At 37.0% G+C, this 25,970-nt stretch overlaps 1 long non-coding RNA gene across 1 annotated transcript; it reads left to right on the forward strand.

Annotated features, from left to right (window-relative positions):
- The first annotated feature begins 1,884 nt into the window (after positions 1 to 1,884).
- On the forward strand, positions 1,885 to 9,268 carry LOC147872207 (uncharacterized). Its single transcript, XR_015537757.1, has 2 exons — positions 1,885 to 1,932; positions 8,860 to 9,268. It is a non-coding gene; the product is annotated as an uncharacterized LOC147872207 (long non-coding RNA).
- Positions 9,269 to 25,970: the final 16,702 nt, after the last annotated feature.

Below are 25,970 nucleotides of genomic sequence, written 5' to 3' on the forward strand. Positions count from 1 at the left end.
TTATTATTATGGGGTCTCGGGTTCGATTCCCGGCGGTGCCCGAATTCACACACAGAAGAAGGCAATGGCAAACCACTGCTGGATCACCTGCCAAGAACGTATATGAACAGGTCCCAGTCCGAGAAAAGGATGGAAGGATCCTGTTCATATGGACCTGTCGTCAGACAGAACACTAAATAAATAATAAGATGAGGTGGTCTAGCGGTTAGAACGCTGGCCTTGTAATCCTGGGGTCTCGGGTTCGATTCCCGGCGGTGCCCGAATTTATAACTTGTGTTGGGCAAGGCCGTGGTCTAGGCAACACGGAGTTTTCCTCCGTGGCATCCCAACAATTACTCCATTCACACACAGAAGAAGGCAATGGCAAACCACTGCTGGATCACCTGCCAAGAACGTATATGAACAGGTCCCAGTCCGAGAAAAGGATGGAAGGATCCTGTTCATATGGACCTGTCGTCAGACAGAACACTAAATAAATAATAAGATGAGGTGGTCTAGCGGTTAGAACGCTGGCCTTGTAATCCTGGGGTCTCGGGTTCGATTCCCGGCGGTGCCCGAATTTATAACTTGTGTTGGGCAAGGCCGTGGTCTAGGCAACACGGAGTTTTCCTCCGGGGACTTCCCCGGTTTCTCCGTGGCATCCCAACAATTACTCCATTCACACACAGAAGAAGGCAATGGCAAACCACTTCTGGATCATCTGCCAAGAACGTATATGAACAGGTCCCAGTCCGAGAAAAGGATGGAAGGATCCTGTTCATATGGACCTTTCGTCAGACAGAACATTAATAATAATAATAATATTATAATTATTGCTGGTATTTACAATTAATTCTACATAAACAAATGATTGGCCCATCGCAGAGGTTGACATGGTTACATCTATGTCCCAAGGAGTTTCGAACCCACAGCCATTCTATTCTAGGGGTCCTAGATCCTACGCGTCTCTGACCGTTCAACGATTGCAGACAGTGATAGTATAAAGCATAGTATAATCCCTATTTATTTGTAATAGGGAGATAGCCCATTATTCTCCTACGTTTCTCTTAAAATAAAACCTACCGACATAATAAAATTTATTTTTTTATAACAGTCTTATGATTCTGGGCATATATTCTGTTGACAAATGTTCTACAGCCTCTAAATCGTCCAGACGCTCTTAGAAATTTCCACACACTGAACGGTTTCCAAATGATAAAATTGCGAGTTGCTTCATGAAACTTGTTATAACCCTCTAGCCACCAGACAACAACAGAGAAACAGAGACCACTCACCGAAACACATTTTCTTTGTATACGATTTCGTGTTCTTTCATATTTTAAGGGATGGGACGAGGAGTAAGGAACCTTCCTTTCAGTTAACACGAGTTTCACTCTCATACGGTGTATAACGTTTTAAGAAACGAGCCTCCCACGACTGAGCTATGGCTGCAGATTCTTATATTATGTACATTTTGTGAGTGACTGGTATGTCCTTGTCGTCTATAATTGTTTAATTTTAACCGTCTAATCACAATAAAATATTTTATTAAATATTTAAAATATTAAAATATTATTACTACAATTAACATTTAATATTTAAAATATATTAAAATGATGCTCTTTCTATCGAAATGTTCGATTTACAATTAGAGCATCATCTTTTTCACGTCATGTTTCGGTTTTCAATGAACCATCTTCAGGTGTATAATCGATATAAATTTAAATGTAATATTCTAAATGCAATCCTTCATCAGATGTCCATTAAATATCGGAAAGTTATCTTCTTCTAGATCTTAAAGATCTTTAATTCCCTTCAAACACTTAACTCCACCCCCCAACAACCTACTTTCACTTACCCCACCTACAAACAACCACGATCAATAACGAACCTATTCAGTTCCAACACAACATTACTTCTAGACGGACGAACCTCCTCCACTCTTCATTTATGGTATGTTTTTAAATTAAAATTTCTCAATATATTATTTTGTTTTCTATCTCTAATATTTATTTAGTCTTTATAACATTATTATTTAATTTACAGACCGATTATAAAAAACCACTACAAACATTTTACCCACGCAAGATCACGCTATACGCGACATTCATTTACGAAACAACATTGAATGTGATAACAAAGTACAATTGATCTAGAAGATGATAACTTTTCGATATTTAATGGACATCTGACGAAGGATTGCATTTAGAATATTACATTTGAATTTATATCGATTATACACCTGAAGATGGTTCATTGAAAACAGAAACATGTCGTGAAAAAGATGATGCTCTAATTGTAAATCGAACAGTTCGATAGAAAAAGCATCATTTTAATATATTTTAAATATTTTAAATATTAAATGTTAATTGTAGTTTTAATATTTAATAAAATATTTTATTGTGATTAGACGGTTAAAATTAAACAATTATAATCATCACAATATGACGCAACATTATCATCCCTTGTCGTCTAGTTAAATCACTGTCAAATTCAAACCCACAACGATGTTTAACCTTTCTTCCAAGGACTTGAGGTCCATGGAAGTGTTAACAGTTGCACAAACAAAGACACTGGTGTCCTGTACTAAAGTTTGATCCGTATGTAGACGCAAAAGGACACTCGTGAATATTCAGACTTTATACACCTTAAGTTGGTTACCCCTGTCTTCGTCCTCATGACCCCAGCAGGTGTAACGCCTTGCACCGGCGAGTACCCTTGAACATGTGTTCATGGGGTGTCAGGTGGTACGCAGACTGAACCACCATAACGTGTTTCGTCTGAGAGAACACGAGGGGAATAGCAGGTTTCCGTCAGTTAACTTATCTTGGCTTGAATCTAAGCCCGGTTTTCCTCAGTTCCTCGAGGGGAGTGACTGAATATCACTAGACCGCCACTCTCTAAAGCTCTGTGCCCCAACTGTCAATGAAAATATTCCAGTATCCAGTTTTTTGTTTCCTCTGCAGTTGGAACAGCGTCATTAAACGGCTAGTTATTGTCTAAGTTAGTCGACTGTGTTGCAGTATTACATCTGTGGAAGGGAATTATCACACTTCTGTATTCTCGACATGAAATTCATTTCTCTCTGTGACGTTATGAACACATATCACGCTGGTAATAGCTCACGTACAATTTCTGAAGGATAACTAATGCTTCACAGCGGTAACTCTCAGTAAGATGAGACATATCACAAATGGACTAAGGATGCCAGACGTTGTCAGTAGTGTTAAACAGAGTCTAAAGTTTGTGTGTAGACGTATTGTAATAAAGTCATACCGGGCATGTTTATCCCACACTACAAGAGGTTGATACTTTACACTCGACGAGCCAGTACCTGGGATCTACTTACCTGAAGGCTGATATTGTGTTAAGATACAGACCATGAGAAAACTTCTCACACGGTTACCCAAGAATCGAACTCTTACCGACCAGCTGTCGGCAGCCTAACATTGATCATCAGCACGTCTTTTAAAGATGTTTTAATTAAAAAACACCATTCATAGTTGACTGTAAACATTTAATGTTCATTCTTTGTCTAAACTTCTCACTGACAGAAGTGTCTTCCTGGGCGAAGAGATGGATGAAATTAGGGACTCAGTCGTGGCCTGTTACGAGGTATTGCTCGGATGTACTGAATAAAACCACAAGAAAATAAAGATACTGGATGTATTTTCAGAACAAAAAAGCCAGATGCCTAATCGCTTGAGTTATCCTACTTTTTTTAGATTCTCGCTGAAGACATTGATGTAGTTGGACTACGTTTTCAACTGTTGTTCACAACAGTTTCATTGCATTGTAGTGTTCATTTTATCTGCTCTATTAACTGGTGAAGTAACTCGGAACATCTAAGATGCCGATGTACCTTCATGGTCTGGAGATGACAATTTAAGCCTGAAGCATGTAAATTCGCTTCTTCAGCGATGTGTATAAGTTAAATATAGTACCAGCAGAAACCTCACTCGTCCTGACCTCGACAAGTTTTTTTTTTAATGTTGTTTAAATTAAAAGAAACATAAGAAAAGTAGCGAGACTGAAGGAAATGACAAAACATGGCACCAGACGTCTCTTGCAAGAAATTTAATAGACCAGAACTTAGCAGAAAGTATCTCGCACGCGTGAACTGATTACTTACAAATTAGAAAGCAGCTCTCACGGAATAATAAAATAAACATGTGGATGAAGCATTGAAACATTCCTGTCTGTTACAATATAGGTTATAATAGTCACTTACTCAAGAATTATAGAAATAAATTGAAAACTTTAAAACAGATATCCAGTCAATTTCAACTTGATATGGCCAGAAAACCTCACTTTTGTGTTTATCTATTTAACTATATGTACAGGCTAGACTCCATTTTTGGTCTGTTCTCTACACGTACTAAGTTCTGAGCCAATCCGTCCATCGATTCCCAAAAAATCTGACGGACAGATCAAATTATTGTACGAATTTTTCATTCTCTCATTCGCCCTACATGCACCGCCCAAACTAGTTGCCTTAAGGCTTTGACCGGGATGTTCTTTTGTTAAATCTTATGTGGTACCGCCTGATTCGACTTCTAATGGTTAAGTGAAGTGTTTTTTTCGAGGTACGGTCTGGATTCGTAAATATTATGAAGACGAGATTCGGCTTCAAAGGGTTAACCAGCTGATTTTCGTAATGGTGAGGTGTAGTGTTTTCTTCGCGGTACGGACTGAATTCATAAATAATATTCAGACGATCTTCGGCTTCAAAGGGTTAATCTAATAGTCGTAATAGTTGGTGAAGAGAATATTCAGTAGTATGCCATGTTTTCCAAACTCCTTTCACTTCGTACCTCTTAGGTTCAAAAATTCTCTTCAATACCATTTTTTTCAAATACCCTCAATCTTTATGATCTTTCCATGATGTGACAGGTCATGTCTTATACAAAACAAAAGGTATATTACGGTTTTAGATAATAATCATTCAATACGAAGACACAATGAAGGTTCGTAGTAAAATTAAAGTTTTAGCTGAGCCCTCAACTTCACGGTTCCATTGACCTTTCCCCAAGAGATAATGCCCAAAGAATTTATTGGGCAGAAAAATGGGTTTATGAGAGCTTTAGCTGCAAACATTTGTTAGTAAATAATATTCAAGTAAGGCACAAATGGGAAGATGGAAGAATCATTGAATCATAGGTCTGCCATAAGCACGGAAACTGCGATGTTGCAGGTCTATGGGTTAGATCCTAGTGAGAGATCATAATTTGTAACCTTGATAAATCTCTGACTGTCAATTTACGTCAAATTAAAGTAATAATTTAAAAATGATAGTACATTCGGTAGTCAGGAATGCGTGAGCTTTGTAAATGCGAAATAAATTTAGAATGTGCAGGGATTTGAAACTATTGTTCTCACTTAAATTCACTGCAGACAATGATTTCGTAGTGGCGTGATAAATAACAGAGGTGACTGCGACTTCAGCGCCACTATAGTGGTACGGACATTTCTGGTTCCGCTGCGTTAAATTGCATTCAATTAGCTTCCATTAGCAAAATTAAATATATATGGTCTGCATCAGACATGCGAAGGCTCAGAAGACAGATGAAGTGACACAGTTTTAGGTTAAATTGGACAGAAGTGAATAAAAAGCCTAGAATAGTGTAGTTGCGTCATATTGTGATTTATTAAATTAAAATTAAATTATTTGGTTATTCCGTCAAATCACTATGTATTTAAAATAAGATAATTAAAATAATTAAAATATCATTCTTTGTTCCATATCGAATTATTTATTTATTTATTTATTTAATTGTTTTCTATATTCATCCATATTCAATAATGTTTCTTTGAATCATTTACTTCACATCAAAAGCATCACTTCAAACAATAAAGTTGATCCATTATATGAAAATATCTGGACACGACCTCCAAAAACTACACTACGAAAAAATTGTAAAAAATTGTAATTGAGTTTTAAATTTAATATAATTTTACACCTGATGATGGTTTAATAAAACCGAAACATGTTGTAACTGTTCCAATTGTAAATCGATTATTCGATATGGAACAAAGAATGATATTTTAATTATTTTAATTATCTTATTTTAAATACATTGTGATTTGACGGAATAACCAAATAATTTAATTTTAAAAAGCCTAGAATCACGTGATACGTATGGTCGGTGTCCTTGTGCCAGTTCATGTATCAGTGAACCAATATTTGTAATAACTTTCACACTGAGGTCTCTTCACTAGAAAACAACAAATCATACATTTAAGTGCCTAAGTCTTTTAAATTTAATTTAATAGAAAAGAAAATGCTTTCGATAAGTATGTACCAAAAGTCGCAGTTGATCGGTTAGCGTACTTCTTTCGCGTTAGAAAGATTTCGGGTTCAAAACTCGGCCAACAGACCGATTAACCTGAGATTTTCGTGGTTTTTCTCAGTCTCTGCAGGTAAATTTCGGGACAGTAGCCTACCTTAAAACACGAGAGGAAGGCAAAAATGCCAAGAAAAAGACGGGAAGATATCGGAATAGGAGTATTAATACGGAAATAAAGAAAATAAGATATTTATCTGTCCGTCTAACCGAATACAACTTGTGTTGCAAATTTCTTGGAGCGTAAAGACCAACCATATAGGCCTACGTAAACGTCCACATTTCATGTAGTTGTCTTTCGCACGCAGGCAGATTCACAGTCATCAACATTAATTCGTAATATTATGATTAGACTTTCTAAATAAAGGAGACCAGCCACGTTAACTATTATTTTGGGACCTCTGTAGCTAAAAGAGATAAATGCACATAAAACCATAATATTCGATGTAATTGAAAAGTAATTTATGTTAATCCCTAACAATTTCTTGATCTTATTTCATTTCCAGTTAAATTTCATGCGTTTCCATACCTATGAGAATAAACTTTTTAATTTACTGTTTAACTTTGGTTTCAAGTGACTGCAAATGTCTAGTGTTGTCCACATTATAGAACATTTGACTACGTCAGATATAAGAAGAGTGTAGAAATACAGACAATTCAGCGTAGGAGGATCGCAAACCTAGAACCTTGGGCACGAATTATCACCTCTAGACTATAAATTATAAACTTTTAAATTCAAATTACAATTATTTATAGTTTTTACAATTTCATAATGTTATCATCTTTCTCAGTATATTTCTTGGAAGTTGTGTTTAGATATTATTAATATAACATTATTGTTGAGGTATAAAATTGTAAAACTATAAATAATTGTAATTTGAGTTTAAAAGTTTATAATTTACACCTGATGACGGTTTGATAAACCGAAACATGTTGTGAATGTTCCGATGTAAATCGAATGCTCGATATGGAACATAAGATGATATTTTAATCATTTTAATTATCTTTATCTTACTATTTTATTGTGATTTGACGGCAAACAAATATAATAATTATTTTAATGAGAGACTTTGACTTTTTTTGCAAGGACATTCTGGTTTTGAAAAGTGTCACATAGCCTTTGTATGAAATTGTATAGTTCTCCAGGCAGATTTCCAACCAGAACGTCATTTGTGCAGAGCAACAGTTAATAATGTAGAGAAGCCAGACCACAGACATTCTGCACAATGTTGGTGAGGACGTTTGGCCTTGGAGGGGAAATGTCTATGCGTCGAACCCCGACATCCAAGGCTTTCATGTGGCTTCTGGAAATATACTAATGGTCAATTGAACTGCCAGACAGCAAGGATGAAAATCTAATCTACTGACAGTTCTGTACTGCACGCACATGAAATGGATATTAAGAAACGATGACAAGAACAAGGCACAATCTACTAAAATTATCTATCAAAGAAAGAAGTAACAGTGTTAAGAGTGTGTGGATGTATACCTCCACTTCCCCATACGTCTCCATAGGGTGACGCATAATTAAAAACCGGGACAAGCCCTGCTTTACTCGCAGATTTTTTTTCCTTTTTTATTCAGTGGTTTATCTGTTTCGTCAGTTCCAATACAATTTATTACACTCATAATTAAACATTAGGTTATCACTATAATCGCTGAGATAGCCAATACATTTCTCGATTTTATTGAACCGTAAAGGTACAATTTGGCTGCACGCGACAGAGACAAGCGACCGAGGCAGGCGACAGAGACGGGAGACGGACGCATCGCCACACACTTTTGAGGTGACGACCGAGACATGCGGCAAAGTGTTTGTTTTCTTTGTTTTGCTGAGACATACGTGCACATATTCTGTGGAAAATGAGTACAAAAATGTTTCTAAAAAGGTTACTCGAAGAATAAGAAGAAGATGATGTGTTGCTGTGTTATTTGTTGAGAAAGAAACAAAGAAAACCTATGAGTTCAATATTCAAAACCAGACGCGAAGAAGGATCTTTCTGTCTGTTAATAAAGAATCATTTATCATTAGAAGAAGATAATTTCAGGAGTTATTTCAGATTGAATCATAAGCAGTTTGGTTACGTACTCAGTTTAATAGAAAAAACATACAAACTCGACCTCAGGATCCAACAGTGGTCGGTTTTCTGCTACTAATTCTACCAATTGCTCATCTTGGTCACCAGTAAATTTAATTTCTGTCATTATTTTACTCAACAACACACGTGCTGCCTGAGCCCGTCGCGAGACACTACTGGTCCGAGAGCGGTCTCCTGTGCTTTGTCTCTGTCTCGCGCTCGTAATTGTACTTCATACGATTGTACAGAGAGCAGACAGGAAGCGACCAGTCTCAGTCTCGTAACTCTGTCGCCTGCCTCAATCGTTTGTCTCTGTCGCGTGCAGCCAAATTGTACCTTAATGTTCATACTGTGTTTACGATAACCTGTCACCGGTCTCGATCCTGAGCCAGACAAATACAGTTCACACTTTACCACCCTATTTCATTATGATTAATTTTAATATTATCTTTCCACAGACGCCTAGGTCTTCCGAGTGGTGTCTTCCTTTCGTCGACAAGTCCACGACACCTTGTAACATTTCGTAAGACGTTGGTTAGCGCCCTCTTAGCCTGGAAACTAGATGATTATCCCTGTTCAATACGTAGGTACACCTTCACCAGCCACGCGCCATATCTGCTGGTTTTCTCCACACGTAATCAGAGGATGTTCCGTGTCGTGTTGAGATGGACCTCGCTTAAAATGGCCACTAACTTACAGAATCATAAACTATCACAGGATCACAAAGAATCAAAAGTGATACAACTCATAACAAAATAACATGTCGGTAAAGACAGAGCTTAATTTCTATAATTATATAATTTATTAATTGGTCTAAAGATGACGCAATTCATAACAAAGGCAGAGTTTAAATATATTTATTTTGTACAGTCTATACACAAACGTTTGAAGTTTATTAGTGTTGTAAAAAATTATATAATATTAAAACATTTTGTTGTGTAAAATATTATATTAGCGCTCTTAATCGTAAATACGATTTTACATTATATTTTTTAGCGCTTTTAATTAAAACGACATGTTTCGACGGGTAATACCGTCGTCTTCAGGTTTTTATCAATTTAAAATATTTTAAAAACTATTAGATATTTAATGCAATATATTATAATGATCCGTAGTTCTGTTTGTAGCTTTCCATTTTCATGGTAAGTTGCTTATTGTAGTCAGACGTTATATTTATCTGTGGAATTAATGTTTAATTATTTTCTTGGAATGAGTATGAATTGACATAGGACATAGAGTTTAATTTGTATTAATCATTAAATAATTTGAAGGTGATACTTTACCCGTGTGATGAGCACCACACATTGCCTCCTTCGTCATCGAAATAGAGGTGGATGGTTCTTAGCTTCACTCCAAAGAGCGCACTGAGAGAGACATCATGGACTTACACATAATATGGACACAGCACTCCCGGAAAAAGGGTAAAATACGCTTCAAATTTTCAACAAATTTTAATGTTCCAAAATACGAGGTTCGCAGATGAATATTATGGCTACGCAGGAGTGCTAACCACTGAACAATAAATGACAGCACTTGGGAGAACTAGACGTAAATGGGAGGATAACATGAAAATTGATTTTTAGGTGAAATGGTGCGAGTGTTTGGACTGGATTAATCTGTTTCGGAGTCTTCTGAATATGACAGCGATCTTCAGAACTATATAAAGGAGAGAAATTCTTGTAAGAAATTTTATCAGATCCTCATGACAAAGCAACACACAACGAAGAGTTTAAAAATACGCTAATCTGTTTTGATAAGTTTGTGAGATTAGTCGTCCGTTTTTTTTCTGAGGAGAAGCTGTGCTTTGGCAATAAGCTTCTGAAGTGTTACAAAATCCAGGACGCTCCAGTTCTGTATATGCAGGGTTTCCAATTGTCAATTATTATCACTGCACTTAATCTTTATTTTTAGTGCTTATAATTCTACTTTCCACACAGCAAATATATTACGCTACATTTAGGCGTATATTATATTTCCCTTGTATTTCGTTACTCCAAACAATACAAATATTTGTCTGAAATAAGGGTTACAGTGATCTATGCTTTGCGTCTAGCCCCCAGGATAAATCAAAAATAGCTTCAAAATTTTACATTTCTTGAGTACATCAAGCGTACTCGAAATACGTGGGAAATAGCAAAAAACAGATAAATTTGAACCTCAAATTTCCCTCGTATATTTTGTTAGTATCTCCTGAAATGAAAACAAAAATGGAGAACCATAAGGCAATGCTGCCAAGAAACTCATACAAAGACACCTCATATTATTATTTATTTTATTTATTTAGTGTTCTGTCTGACGACAGGTCCATATGAACAGGATCCTTCCATCCGTTTCTCGGACTGGGACCTGTTCATATACGTTCTTGGCAGATGATCCAGAAGTGGTTTGCCATTGCCTTCTTCTGTGTGTGAATGGAGTAATTGTTGGGATGCCACGGAGAAACCGGGGAAGAAGCCCCAGGAGAAAAACTCCGTGTTGCCTAGACCACGGCCTTGCCCAACACTAGTGTTAAATTCGGGCACCGCCGGAAATCGAACCCGAGACCCCAGGATTACAAGGCCAGCGTTCTAACCGCTAGACCACCGTGGCCATCATTTATTTATTTAGTGTTCTGTCTGACGACAGGTCCATATGAACAGGATCCTTCCATCCTTTTCTCGGACTGGGACCTGTTCATATACGTTCTTGGCAGATGATCCAGAAGTGGTTTGCCATTGCCTTCTTCTGTGTGTGAATGGGATGCCACGGAGAAACCGGGGAAGCCCCAGGAGGAAAACTCCGTGTTGCCTAGACCACGGCCTTGCCCAACACTAGTTATAAATTCGGGCATCGAACCCGAGACCCCAGGATTACAAGGCCAGCGTTCTAACCTCTAGACCTGGCGTCCTGATATTATATTAATATATAATTGACTTTTTAATTCGCTCTAGTGACACTGTAATGAAACGCAACTGTTTGGACCGGCATTAAATCGGTGTTAATGACGGGCGTTGTTTTGAACAGAGGATATATTATGAAATTATGACACGTAGTTGTACATTATGGTAAGGCCATTTCCATATATTATACTCGCTACTGAATCATATTCTTGACTGCCTGTAATGTTGCATTCACTGAGGTGGATTTCACAATTAAACACATATGGCGTTACTACAGCAAGTTTCTAATAACGACGTTCGTTTGTCTTTAATGTAGCGTCGGTGACTCCAGGAAAGCAGAGGCAATCGAATTTCATTTGTGTGAGGTTAGACTCCCTGGCGAATGTAGTAGTTCGAAGGAAAATTGGACTGTTTATTGTGTTTCCACAGAAATGAAGTTGCTGATTGCTGCTCACACGAATTACACACGAAGACGTTAATTCAAACCAGAAGCTTGCTCTTCACGGTACCTTTACTTGTCGTGTATCGAAATGTAGGCTTTGGGGTTTCGTCTGTCGGTATAGTGAAATTCCGTATAAAAGCCATGACAATAGAATCCGTATTATTCTGAGAGTCTTAGATCTTTGAATTTCTTAGAACCTGCTAAGATGGCTGTTATAGAGTTTGCTGAAATTGGAAGAAATATTTTCAAATTAAAATTGCTTACGTGATTTGATTTTATATTGTGGAAGTCATGCAATTGCTTCTTATTATTATTATTTAGTGTTCTGTCTGACGACAGGTCCATATGAACAGGATCCTTCCATCCTTTTCTCGGACTGGGACCTGTTCATATACGTTCTTGGCAGATGATCCAGAAGTGGTTTGCTATTGCCTTCTTCTGTGTGTGAATGGAGTAATTGTTGGGATGCCACGGAGGAAAACTCCGTGTTGCCTAGACCATGGCCTTGCCCAACACAAGTTATAAATTCGGGCACCGCCGGGAATCGAACCCGAGACCCCACTATTACAAGGCCAGCGTTCTAACCACTAGACCACCGTGACACAAATATATTAGTACATACATTTACAAAAGCGAATAGTGCAGAAAGAGAAGAAATATTTTGAAGTCCATTTTTAGTACGGCTTATCAGATAGAAGTGATAACACGCAAACCTCTTGACTAAATGTGGAACAAGCTTGTAAGTTAGACCAAGAGTTGTGAAAAGAAGTGATTTTGTTAGATTATGCCTCTACAGTCTTAAATTCAGATTAACATAATAGTGACCGTACGAAGTCAGAATTAATTTTTTTATACCAAATTCCGTATAACTGTCATGAAAAACATCTAAATATTTTATATACAATGCCACTGTTAAATATTAAAAAATTGAAAATAATGCTACTTGGCTTAACTTTTTGACAGCTGACAAGATTTGTTCAGAGACGATATATGAGGTTCTGAAGATGGAGAAATATATTATGGTATCTACCCTGAACATGGAGGCGATACGTTTCTCCTAAACTTTGGCAATACTTTGTACGGTTACACAGCTCTGAAACCTAGAAGACCAAATGTAATATATACTACAGTTACACAGACATTTCTGCTGTTCGTAACATCGTTATTAATTTATTTGCTTTGTTATAACTGACTCTTCTTAACTTGCAGTGGTAAAAACCATTAAAAGTTAAATTTACAACAAATTAGAACAAACACGAGTTTTTCGGTATGTTAGTAGTTCATCACGTGACATCAGAGACCGCGTACGTCACAGGGACTTAACTCTCGCGTACATTGGCAGGAATGATTCCCCAAAGACCCTCTTCACACACACGGAGAGTTAAAAAATTTAGACTGAAGGCTGTATTGTATTTCCTTACGGACACCATTTTCTACTCCGAATGCGCTTAAATCAAAGATTCCGTGACCAAACGCAATTTACCCTAAAACCCGCAAGTGAGGTACAAGTTTGCCGGCTTTAGAACAACGCATTATTGTCTCTGCCGCCCGGCAGAACACAATGAACCACATTAGTGGTTAATGTATGAGCGAGATAAATTCTCTTTTATTACAGGAAACACTAGCAAGACGATCCTAGCTAGATCGCTTCTGGCTAGACTATTATGAGAACTCTCGACTGAACTTGGAACAATTTTTTTGTCGGATGATAATAGACTTATCGTGTAAAAACCTATAGATTTTGAACTGAACAGGTTAAAAAAGGATCTAGAAACTATGACAGAAGTGCTCTAAAGCAGTGGTGTTCAACTTTTTTTGTTCGCGTACCCCCAGATATAATTTCTCTTCAACTTTGTTCCCCCAAAGATGTTGGTGTATAATTCAAGTTATACGTAGTATATAATCTGCATGTAAAATAAATTAAATAAATTACATTACTGATTATTCAGTGTTTGTCATAAAATAATATACATTTTTTTAAATTTTACGTACCCCCTAAGATGTGTTCGCGTACCCCCAGATATAATTTCTCTTCAACTTTGTACCCCCAAAGATGTTGGTGTATAATTCAAGTTATACGTAGTATATAATCTACATCTAAAATAAATTAAATAAATTACATTACTGATTATTCAGTGTTTATCATAAAATAATATACATTTTTTTAAATTTCACGTACCCCCTAAGATGTGTTCGCGTACCCCCAGATATAATTTCTCTTCAACTTTGTACCCCCAAAGTTGTTGGTGTATAATTCAAGTTATACATAGTATATAATCTACATCTAAAATAAATTAAATAAATTACATTATTGATCATTCAGTGTTTATCATAAAATAATATATTTTTTAAAATTTCACGTACCCCCTAGGATGTCTTCGCGTACCCCCGGGGGTACGCGTACCCCAGGTTGAATAACACTGATCTAAAACAATGCTTTTCCAGATTGCAAGTTTAACCGTCGGCAATACGGTTCGGACCATCAGGTGGTAGGTCCTCACTCACAACCGGAGCTGACGCTCATTTATACTCGGTAGATGCTGTTCGAATCTCCACAAGGCATTCTTAGGGCTCGCAGGCGAGTACCAGAAAATTGCGTTAAAACAATCATTCCCTCTTCTGCGATTTCCAGTTAGTTCACTGTGCATTCGGCCACAGATAGCCTCTAGAGTTCAGACAGTGTCATTAAATAACCTTAAAATTGCCGCTAATGTAACTTCTGTCTTTAAGTTCTGCCCTCAAGAGAATTGCGGGTAATTTGAAACAATAAAATCACGCAGACGTCGTACAATCGAACTGCAGGGAATCCCGGGTCCTTGCATTCCAAGCATCCCCTCTCATCTCGATTCGCTTCCCCATCTCGACACGGTCCAGCGTCAATTCTGTCTGCGCGTAGAACAGTGGTTTTGGAAACACCTCAGTAATTCTAAGCCACAAGAAACATAATTAAACTTTGACCGTTTATGATTTTTTTTATTTAACATTCCAGCTTCACTCTTCGTTACAAATCAACAACAAAAAGCCTGTTGTTGTATGCAAATGTCCCCTGTACAGTCCGTTTCGTATTTGTACTTACTCGTAGTTACTGGAGAGAATTCGTGTACAGAAAATTATTCCACACAACATCACACGGTAAAACAGAACTTCGCAAAAGAAATTAGAAGGAAAGAAATTAGCTGAAACGGAATTAGTATTAGAGATGAACAAGGCAGTTTTCGTCTAACATCGCGTAACCATCCTCCTGAAACTGTTTGTCAAAACTACGTAATGAACCGGCTTTAATATAACCTTCTTATTGAACTCAAGTTTAATTTTTAAAATAGTATAATTGCGTCATATTGTGAATCAAATATTAAATTAATTATTCGGTTTTTGTCCGTCTAATCACAATTATATTTAAAATTTAAAATTTACAAATAAGATAATTAAATTATCATTTTATGTTCCACATCGAATAATCGATTTACATTTGGAACATTTTTACAACATGTTTCGGTTTCATCGAACCATCTTCAGGTGTAAAATTATATCAATAAACTTAAAACTCAACTACAATTTCTGTTGTGTAGCTTTTTTGGTGATGTTCATATCCAGATTATTTTCACATATTGGAGCGAATGCTTTTGATGTTCTACATCGGTCAAAGATGAGAGAGAGTAGACATGTTGATGTGTCTGGAGATGTCAAGAAGTACTAACGTATCCCGAACAGTCATGGTTCAATACTTGATTTCAAGCTTATATATACCCATGCATTTCCAACTGACAGTCTCTCACCCACGGTTCTGGAGTTCACAGGCACAGACGACTATAGCTCGCCTAGACCAGCTACGGCCACCGAAACCGGAATCAACATCTAAGTGCAAGTTTTACTCCTGTGAGTAACAGCATCTGGTGCAGTGTCACTTTGAATATTTTGTCAAATACCCTTTTCATTTTTAATTCTGAATCTAGTTCGAACCAGTTGACTAAATGTATTAATTTCCCTGATGCCACTGATGATGAACTCTTGAGGTCGAAACGCGTATGGCAATAGTGTCTTATTATAGTGTTAATATTTGTTGGTTTGCTTACTCTATACATGTTACTTGTTTCTCGCTTTGACTTTGTAATGTCTTCGTCGCCATTTGCCGGCTGTATGTCTGCGAACCTCGTGACTTTGCTTCCGATGTTTTCTCCGTTATATTAGAATGGCAGCCGAATGTGTACTTTTCCTTTATCCCCATTCTTCTCAATTTCCGGTTAGAAACGATGAGAAGCCAGAGCGATCAAAACTCGAGAATCGATTTGTTTCTGCTGTACGATATATCTTTACCTATAATGACGTAGACTATGATGAAATAACAAACAACTCGAAGTGAAATTGTGTGCAAGAATTTTAAAGAATTTAAAGAATTCAGCTGTCCTTCGATATTAACCTGAGAACATAATCTTAAAACCTTGCACTTTGAAAATACACTTAGTGCTAAGAGCGTTTCGACCTCAAGAGGTCATCATCAGTAGCAAACAAATTAATTCGTATTAATTCATACAATTCATAAGACGATGGTTTGTTATAAAGTATAAAAGGTCACATCTTATAAAACCTTACTTTATGTAATACCACACTGGACGTTGATTGCACAAGAGTTGATGTGGTATCTAAATCGAGTTACGTAGCTTTATGTCCACTGGCCTAAGTTGATGATAACCTCTTGACGTCGAAAAGCATTTGGAACTAATTGTCTTTTCAAAATGTAAATAGTTTTTGTTTGTATGCATGATTTTATATATCTGAGAACATAACACAGAGGTGCCTACACTATTTCGCACTAAGATATAACATTTTAGTCCCTTAGTCATAGCTTGTGTCACGGTGGTCTAGCGGTTAGAACGCTGGCCTTGTAATCCTGGGGTCTCGGGTTCGATTCCCGGCTGTGCCCGAATTTATAACTTGTGTTGGGCAAGGCCGTGGTCTAGGCTACACGGAGTTTTCCTCCGGGGGCTTCCCCGGTTTCTCCGTGGCTTCCCAACAATTACTCCATTCACACACAGAAGAAGGCAATGGCAAACCACTTCTGGATCATCTGCCAAGAACGTATATGAACAGGTCCCAGTCCGAGAAAAGGATTGAAGGATCCTCTTCATATAGACCTGTCGTCAGACAGAACACTAAATAATAATAAGATGAGGTGGTCTAGCGGTTAGAACGCTGGCATTGTAATCCTGGGGTCTCGGGTTCGATTCCCGGCGGTGCCCAAATTTATAATTTGTGTTGTGTAAGGCCGTGGTCTAGGCAACACGGAGTTTTCCTCCGTGGCATCCCAACAATTACTCCATTCACACACAGAAGAAGGCAATGGCAAACCACTTCTGGATCATCTGCCAAGAACGTATATGAACAGGTCCCAGTCCGAGAAAAGGATGGAAGGATCCTGTTCATATGGACCTGTCGTCAGACAGAACACTAAATAAATAAAATAAAAAGTCATAGCTTAACACGTTCTCTGCAAAAAAGGAGTTAATCAGTTCTGTTGCAACGAAGCAGCAAATCATTATTCATTTTTTAACGGAAGTGGGAAACAGGGCTTTACGCGCAGTCTAAAAGTAAAACTCATCAGACAGCAGGAACAAACTCATTTATAGAAGCAGCTTAGAAAACCTTCTATAATTTTTAAACATTTGGGTACGACGTTAATAAATCAAAATTGCATTCACGAAAAATTAAAATTTTATTATATTCGGGGAATTCTTGCTACCATGCAGTTCAGAATCCTTTGTCTTCGCTACTGCTATCTAAAATGATAAAGGTTAATATATATAAAACTGCAGGTTTATCTGTCGCTTTTCATGGGTGTGAAACTTTGTTTTCGTACTTTAAGTGAAAATAACAGATATATGATGTTTGAGAACAGGGAGCTTAAAACGGTATTTGGGACTGAGAAGGACGACGTCACAGGATTCTGGTGTGAAGAGAATAATGACGAGGTCATCAAATATTATTAAAACGTTTTATTAAATATTAAAATATTAAAATATTATTATTTTCTAAATAAAAAACATAAAACAAAGAAACCTAACGAAAATGAATATATACAAAATAAATGGGCCACGTTCACATATATAGGTAAAGAAACAAAATTCATAACAAAACTATTCAAAGAAAACAAAATAAAAATAGGTTTCAAAACAAAAAACACAATAAAAACTTCCTTAAACAAAAACCAACAGTAAACATAAATAATAAATATAATTTACCAGGAATATACAGATTAAAATGTAAAGAATGCCCATTAACATATATTGGTCAAACTGGACGAACATTCACAAATAGATACAAAGAACACATTGCAGCAATAAAACATTATAAAGATAATTCAGCATATGCAAAACACATCCTAAACCCCGGACATGCATATAGCACGATCACAGACACAATGGACATATTAAAAATATTCACAATAAGAGACACAGAGACACTATTGAAAAATACCACATACAACAAGCATTCAAACAAAATATTTGCTTAAACGACAATAATATTTATCTTAATAACCCTATCTTTAATTCCCTTCAAACACTTAACTCCACCCCCAACAACCTACTTTCACTTACCCCACCTACAAACAACCACGATCAATAACGAACCTATTCAGTTCCAACACAACATTACTTCTAGACGGACGAACCTCCTCCACTCTTCATATCTGGTATGTTTTTAAATTAAAATTTCTCAATATATTATTTTGTTTTCTATCTCTAATATTTATTTAGTCTTTATAACATTATTATTTAATTTACAGACCGATTATAAAAAACCACTACAAATATTTCACCCACGCAAGATCACGCTATACGCGACATTCATTTACGAAACAACATTGAATGTGATAACAAAGTACAATTGATCTAGAAGAGGATAACTTTCCGATATTTAATGGACATCTGACGAAGGATTGCATTTAAAATATTACATTTAAATTTATATCGATTATACACCTGAAGATGGTTCATTGAAAACCGAAACATGTCGTGAAAAAGATGATGCTCTAATTGTAAATCGAACAGTTCGATATAAAAAGCATCATTTTAATATATTTTAAATATTTTAAATATTAAATGTTAATTGTAGTTTTAATATTTAATAAAATATTTTATTGTGATTAGACGGTTAAAATTAAACAATTATAATCATCACAATATGACGCAACATTATCATCTCATTATTAAAACGATAAAACCAAGGAGGAAGGGATGGGAGACAGATCAGAAAAACGATAAATGCTTACAAGATTTTTGTTAAGTTGCCCGAAGGGGTATAACCAGTCGAAAGATGTACATGGGAAGATAATGTTATATTAATGTCATGAAAATTGGGTTCGAGTGTGTGACTTGGGTTTGTCTGGCTTATAAGAGATTAGTAGCGGTGTAAAGGTATGTTCTGAATGCGGAAAGAAATTTCGGGTTCCATAGAAGAGGGAGAAATTCTTCATTGACTAAACGTACTTTTAGCTTAAAGACAATGACTCCGCTCCATGAAGTTACTAAGCGTGCTACAAATTTAAGGTATATATATATATATATATATATATATATATATATATATATATTTGTATCTTATATGCGTCATGTTTGTGTTTGATTAAATATATTTATTTTGTACAGTCTATACACAAACGTTTGAAGTTTATTGGTGTTGTAAAAATTATATAATATTAAAACATTTTGTTGTGTAAAATATTATATTAGCGCTCTTAATCGTAAATACGATTTTACATTATATTTTTTAGCGCTTTTATTAAAACGACATGTTTCGACGGATAATACCGTATATATATATATATATATGTCATGCCAAAACACGACACGGAACCATCAACACAAAATAGTACAGACACACACAACAACCAGAAACAACGGAACAACTACAATATAACACTAGGAGAATGAAAGCTCTGTCCAAGTGAAGAATATATTGAGAGAAAAAATATTTTTCAGGATTTTATAGATTTTAGGAAAACAATTGATAGAAAAGTTCACTAACTTGTATAATTTATAGATCGGATTGCTGGGTGTGGTCGAAACATGTAGCCTAAAAAAATTAATATTTTACGGTAGTTAAAAGACGTGAAACGCGGAGCGCCTAAGAGTGAGAGTGCTTTAAGAAAACACTGGAGAAACCGAATAAAACCACGAGAACCTTCAGTCACTATCGGTTTTCAGTCGAGGACTCTGTAGTATGAAGGAGGATTGCCAGAAATCCAACATCCACGTCGGAATGTGACGTACATCGCACGAAATAATACGAATATCATGTTAGCTGTCTGTAATATTTTAAGATTCTGGAATTCAGCAGTACAACTGCTTGTGCTCTTAATTGCTGCATTATTTTTTTAGAGAACGACCCCCCCCTCCCAGGAAGGAAACAAAAAATTGGAATTGTTAATACTGGAATTATATTTGATGATATAATGCCAGAGAAACTCATTCCATACTCTCAAAATACAAATAAAACTGGATTAAATATATTCTGACATCTTAAACAGTCTTTTGGTCTGTAGTGTCGTCATAATACGTTCATTACCTATCAAATGTCGACTTGCCATTAAACAATGGTTTCTGAGTGGAAATCTCGGATAAAAGTTTACTGAACAGATTTTTACGTACATCTTATTGGTATTTATTATGAAAATAAAACCTCTTCGAAATGTATATAAACTAATTAAATTTTCCTGGGAAGTACACTTTGCATGCCCACATTCAATTAATATCGATATTTATACAACAGAAGCAATACATCGATTAGAAAGATTTCGATCTTTGATGACCTAATATAACACACGTTTATACTTCCCCGCAAGAAGCTTGAAAATTCGTTGCTATGGTAACACGCAGCGAAAGAATGAGCAGATTTCGTAAATCTGATTTCAATTTTTTTTTCTGACAAAGCAGTTAGCCTAACATATTGAGTTTTTGTCTTCCCACCTGATGACGGAAGACGAAACAACATTCGAAACGTTGTGATTTTAATTAAAGACACGTATACGATGGATAAATTCCAAGGGAATAATTATGCAACAAGGTAGAAGCTTTTTTTAAACACAAATTCAATCAGCGGAAAATGCTTACAGAATTCTGTTTAGAGATGATGACTTAGTGATATTGCTGAATCACTTTGTTTGGCTTTAGTATTACTTCGGACCACCAGCAACAGTGCGTCATACTAGCATGCGCTGCTGTTAGTTATAAAAGAGATTGTTTACGGTTGAACTTTGGCGATGTTTACCATCCGGGCGTTGTGGCCACTAGACGCCAGTGACCATTCTACAGATGACGCAAAAGTTGAGATGTTCTTTCTAGTCTTTTGAAAAAAACAAGCGAGCAAAGAAGCATAACAGAAAAACATCACACAGATGTTGCCAATGTACAAGACTAAAACCTCACCCCTCTCCCAGACACAGAAAAAAGACGTTACACTGAACCAAGCAGTTCAAAGCTGGTACAACAGTTTTCAATCAACAAATGGACGGAATTGGCTGACACCTGGTGTTAGTTCCAGCAAAGAGTTGGAGTGTTCAGTAGAAACAAAATAAATTTTTCCGTTTACCTAACTGATCACAGTTTTGTTACGTACTGATTGGAAAGCTTCTGTAAGATACGGTAAAGACAACTTCCATTCCTTTCTTTCAGATGAAGGAAGAGTCTGGGAAAATTTCATGTATCTTCGTATAAATAATAAACCAAGTTTCCTGTACATTATAACTTGTGTACCACACAGGTTATTTGACTGTATCTTGTTCTTACTGAATGTTAATTGCAATAAATGATGTACTATAGCCCCGAAACGTCGGTAAACTTGTCAGACCACACGGAACAACAAACCAGAAGATAACCTTCTCCATCAAGAACAATATTTGTAATGCCACGCTCCTGAATGTTTGTCCTGGGTTTGAGTCCCGGTGAGAATGTATTTGTAGCTCGGAAAATAACCAGGATAAAGAAAACGTTGTCTGGATTAAAATTGTTTGTTTCCACAAGATTACAGTAAAAATGGTTACGAACACTGGAACTATACCGGATTTGAGTCTTGGTGAAGGTGGGTTTAAAAAGTTTTTTTTTTTCATACAGTATTCAACTTTCCGATGATCAGATCTATGGCAATTTTCCGGGCATTAAAGATTGAATTAAAATTTGAGCATCTGATAAATTTCTCCTTAGTAGCAATCTAATGACTTGACGTAATAATTAGCACGATTTACGGGCACAGTCCAAGTCTCTGTGTATCTGCATCGAGGTGTTCGTGATTGTCGTCAGAAGTTCAAAGACTGTACCGCGGTTCGTGTCGTGATGTCGCCGCAGTGCTAACACTAACGAGCACGTTCAGCGCGGGTTGCGTGTCGTCTCCTGACCGCATCATGCCCGCTGAACACTTCGTCCCCAAGGCGCTACGGGCATGCGCATTAATCTGCTTTCCCTCGGTCGATAATTATGGCGAAATGTCACATTGCACTGATACAAAATGCCTTCTGGCATATTCGCCAATGTCATATTCTAAATACAGACTTGGCTTGGTGATTCATGGTTTATTTAATAACACTGTATTAAGATAAGTGTTTAGTGACATATGATTATGGTGAATTATTAATGATAGGAGAGTAAGTGGTCATTATAATGTTGTGATGCAGGGCTAAAGTGACTGATACGTTCGTCAAAATCCCCAGGGGATATAGCTGTTCCGTGGATGCAATTTCGAACCGAGTGCATCCCCAGTATAAATCCTATAGTCGAGCTGAACGCAGTTGCGGTTCAAAGAGAAAATGTGGACAGCGCATGCGTCGAAATTATAATTTATACACCCAGAAAAAAATTCATTATATTTCTACAATAGAGGTTTGTACGAATGCGATAGAGCGGAGTTCTTTAGAAGCTACTAGTAGCTGAGTCACTGAAGAAATTCCGTTTTTTGTGTAATTCGAAGGTTCATTAACGTTCTCAAAATATCCAACCATTTTATCTATCCTGAGCCAGTTGAATGCACTACATAATCTCACACATTGTTTCCTTAAGATTTATTTTTGTACGAGGAGTAATCCAGTCAGAGCAGTGATGAGGCGACGGGTTACGTCCGGCTAAGTCTAACTTTATCCTTTACCTTAACAAGCTTTTCTGGTCACGTTCTTTTTATCACCCTGAAGATGGCTGTTGTGTTCTCCGGTAGATGTAAACGACGTTCCAGAGATGTTTGCCACCTCAATTATCAGGCGGTGAAAGAGGCAGTAAGTACCTCTGAAACGTCTGTAAATATCTATCAGACTACACGACTAACAACCCAAAAGATATTACTTCGAGCAACATGTCAGAAGACAACCTTCTTCAGGTCTACACTTATCATATTTTATACAGACCTACATTTAATTTCAGTCTGTGCATAATTTGAGCTCTTCACCAAAGTATCCGAGAAGTTTTACACAATGCAAGATTTTTATTGTCTTTTATGTTTCAGAGATGATTTAGTTTATTTACAGCGATTTTATTTGTAGTGTTCTGTCTGACGACAGGTCCATATGAACAGGATCCTTCCATCCTTTTCTCGGACTGGGACCTGTTCATATACGTTCTTGGCAGATGATCCAGAAGTGGTTTGCCATTGCCTTCTTCTGTGTGTGAGTTGGGATGCCACGGAGAAACCGGGGAAGCCCCCGGAGGAAAACTCCGTAATGCCTAGACCACGGCCTTGCCCAACACAAGTTATAAATTTGAGCACCACCGGGAATTGAACCCGGGACCCCAGGCTTACAATAACCACGAGTTGAATTTGGGGTACAGATCCCCTATCTTGACTTCCATAGTTGCCTCATTTCCTCCTTACCTTAAACTCACTCCGACCTCTCACTTACATACTCTTTCCGGCTCTAAAAATGTTCAGATAATTTATGGTTTGACAAAACACATCAAATTCAACGATAAATGTACAAACTTTTATGTTCAAAATTGCCTTACGATAATTTCTTCTTGTGACTGGCATCGTGTTGTAATATATTCTCTTAAGAAGTCAGTACGCATGAAACTGTAAAAATGTATAATGCTATAAAATCTAACTTTAATATTTCACAAAATTACGTCAATATAATCCAGTCCTGAGCAATCTGAATCAAGTTTACGACTTAGCAGTTTGTTTTTCCATACCCTTACATCTAAATTCCGATCTTCGAAATTTTCTGTTTCACACAGGTATTATCGTTTCATAAGCATTCCTTTTTCCCATGTATCTACTGCAATTTCCGTCATCTACCCTGAATCAATAAGGAAGTACGTTAAATCTGGGTTCTTAAAATTTAAACACTCTATGAACGTCATTTGACTAAACATTGGAAAACTACAAATTCCGTCTAAAATTATAGTTACTTCGATAAATTCTCTTTGTTTTGCTACTTAAATTAATACACTTCTTAAACGAAAGCTAGGTTAATAACAGTGAGATTTGAAAGAAACCAGAAACATTGAGTAGCATCAACAATAACATTGACTTCTCGTAAATCTAACTTTAATACAGTGACACAAAAAATATAATTTTTATGCAAGCCCTCCTACAGAACTATTCAAAGAACACTCCAATCTCCAAAACGTTCGTAAACCCCAATTTGGGAACCACCGCTCTAAATGTATTACGCTAAAGGAAATCTCGAAACACCTCGATATTTAGGACAAATATATGATGCATCTACCATAATAATAATAATTTATTATTAAAGAAATATATTTCGATCTCATTGGATCATAATTTATTTGTCTGAAGCAGAATTAATATGGTTTAAAATATCTGGAAATTAATATAAAAAATAGATTAATTGAAATGTGTTACTAAAAGTTGTTGTTTTGAATTGGTAAATTAATTAAACAGTCGTAAAAATAATTATATACTTCAGGTAATTCAGTTTTAAGCAAGATGATGGATATGAAAGACTACAAAACACATTTGCATATGTATAAGAGTATTTTAGAAACTGGTTTACTTCAAATGTGAGGTCAGCGCTTGGGAAAGGACAGGCGTGCGTGCCTTGCTTGATGGACTGCAGTGTGTATGTTCTCTTGTAAAGGGCAGAGTTTGAGAGGCGACCGGCGTGTGTGGGTGACATCTAAACAGTTTTGCTGGATATCAGTATAAAACACCATAAGTGGTACTGTAGAATAACGGTGTATAAAATGCAAAAATTTACTACTTACTGTGTATGGATAATTAAACATCTTGTTGCATAATTTTAAAGACGCTTATCCTACGCACTCCTATCGTAGTTGTCTGTGCACTGAAGACTAGCTGGTGTATGTCCTGCGGCTTCTTGTCCGAGATCTTCGTCGTAACGGTGTGTTAGTTGAAGACATTTTGATTGGAGGGCGGTGGAGGGTGGGGATTATTAAGAAAGATAAGGTTGTAAGATTTGAGGTTTTCACAGCGGTGAGTATGAAGATTTCTGTCTTCTGGGTTGTTGCGCTGTGTAGTCTGGTTGATGTTAACCAACGTTTCGGAGGTCATACTGCCTCCATCAACAGGGCGATGAGTATGAAGATTTCTGTCTTCTGGGTTGTTGCGCTGTGTAGTATGGTCGATGTTTACCAACGTTTCGGAGGTAATACTGCCTCCGTCATCAGGGCGATGAGTATGAAGATTTCTGTCTTCTGGGTTGTTGCGCTGTGTAGTCTGGTCGATGTTAACCAACGTTTCAGAGGTCATACTGCCTCCGTCATCAGGGCGGTGAGTATGAAGATTTCTGTCTTCTGGGTTGTTGCGCTGTGTAGTCTGGTCGATGTTTACCAACGTTTCAGAGGTCATACTGCCTCCATCATCAGGGCGATGAGTATGAAGATTTCTGTCTTTTGGGTTGTTGCGCTGTGTAGTCTGGTCGATGTTTACCAACGTTTCGGAGGTCATACTGCCTCCGTCATCAGGGCGATGAGTATGAAGATTTCTGTCTTCTGGGTTGTTGCGCTGTGTAGTCTGGTTGATGTTAACCAACGTTTCGGAGGTCATACTGCCTCCATCAACAGGGCGATGAGTATGAAGATTTCTGTCTTCTGGGTTGTTGCGCTGTGTAGTATGGTCGATGTTTACCAACGTTTCGGAGGTCATACTGCCTCCGTCATCAGGGCGATGAGTATGAAGATTTCTGTCTTCTGGGTTGTTGCGCTGTGTAGTCTGGTCGATGTTAACCAACGTTTCAGAGGTCATACTGCCTCCGTCATCAGGGCGGTGAGTATGAAGATTTCTGTCTTCT

This window comes from Zootermopsis nevadensis, unplaced genomic scaffold (assembly GCF_977971745.1).
Source record: "Zootermopsis nevadensis isolate Lab colony 2312 unplaced genomic scaffold, Znev_1.0 Znev_ptg000030l, whole genome shotgun sequence".
In the NCBI taxonomy this organism is placed as follows: domain Eukaryota; kingdom Metazoa; phylum Arthropoda; class Insecta; order Blattodea; family Termopsidae; genus Zootermopsis; species Zootermopsis nevadensis.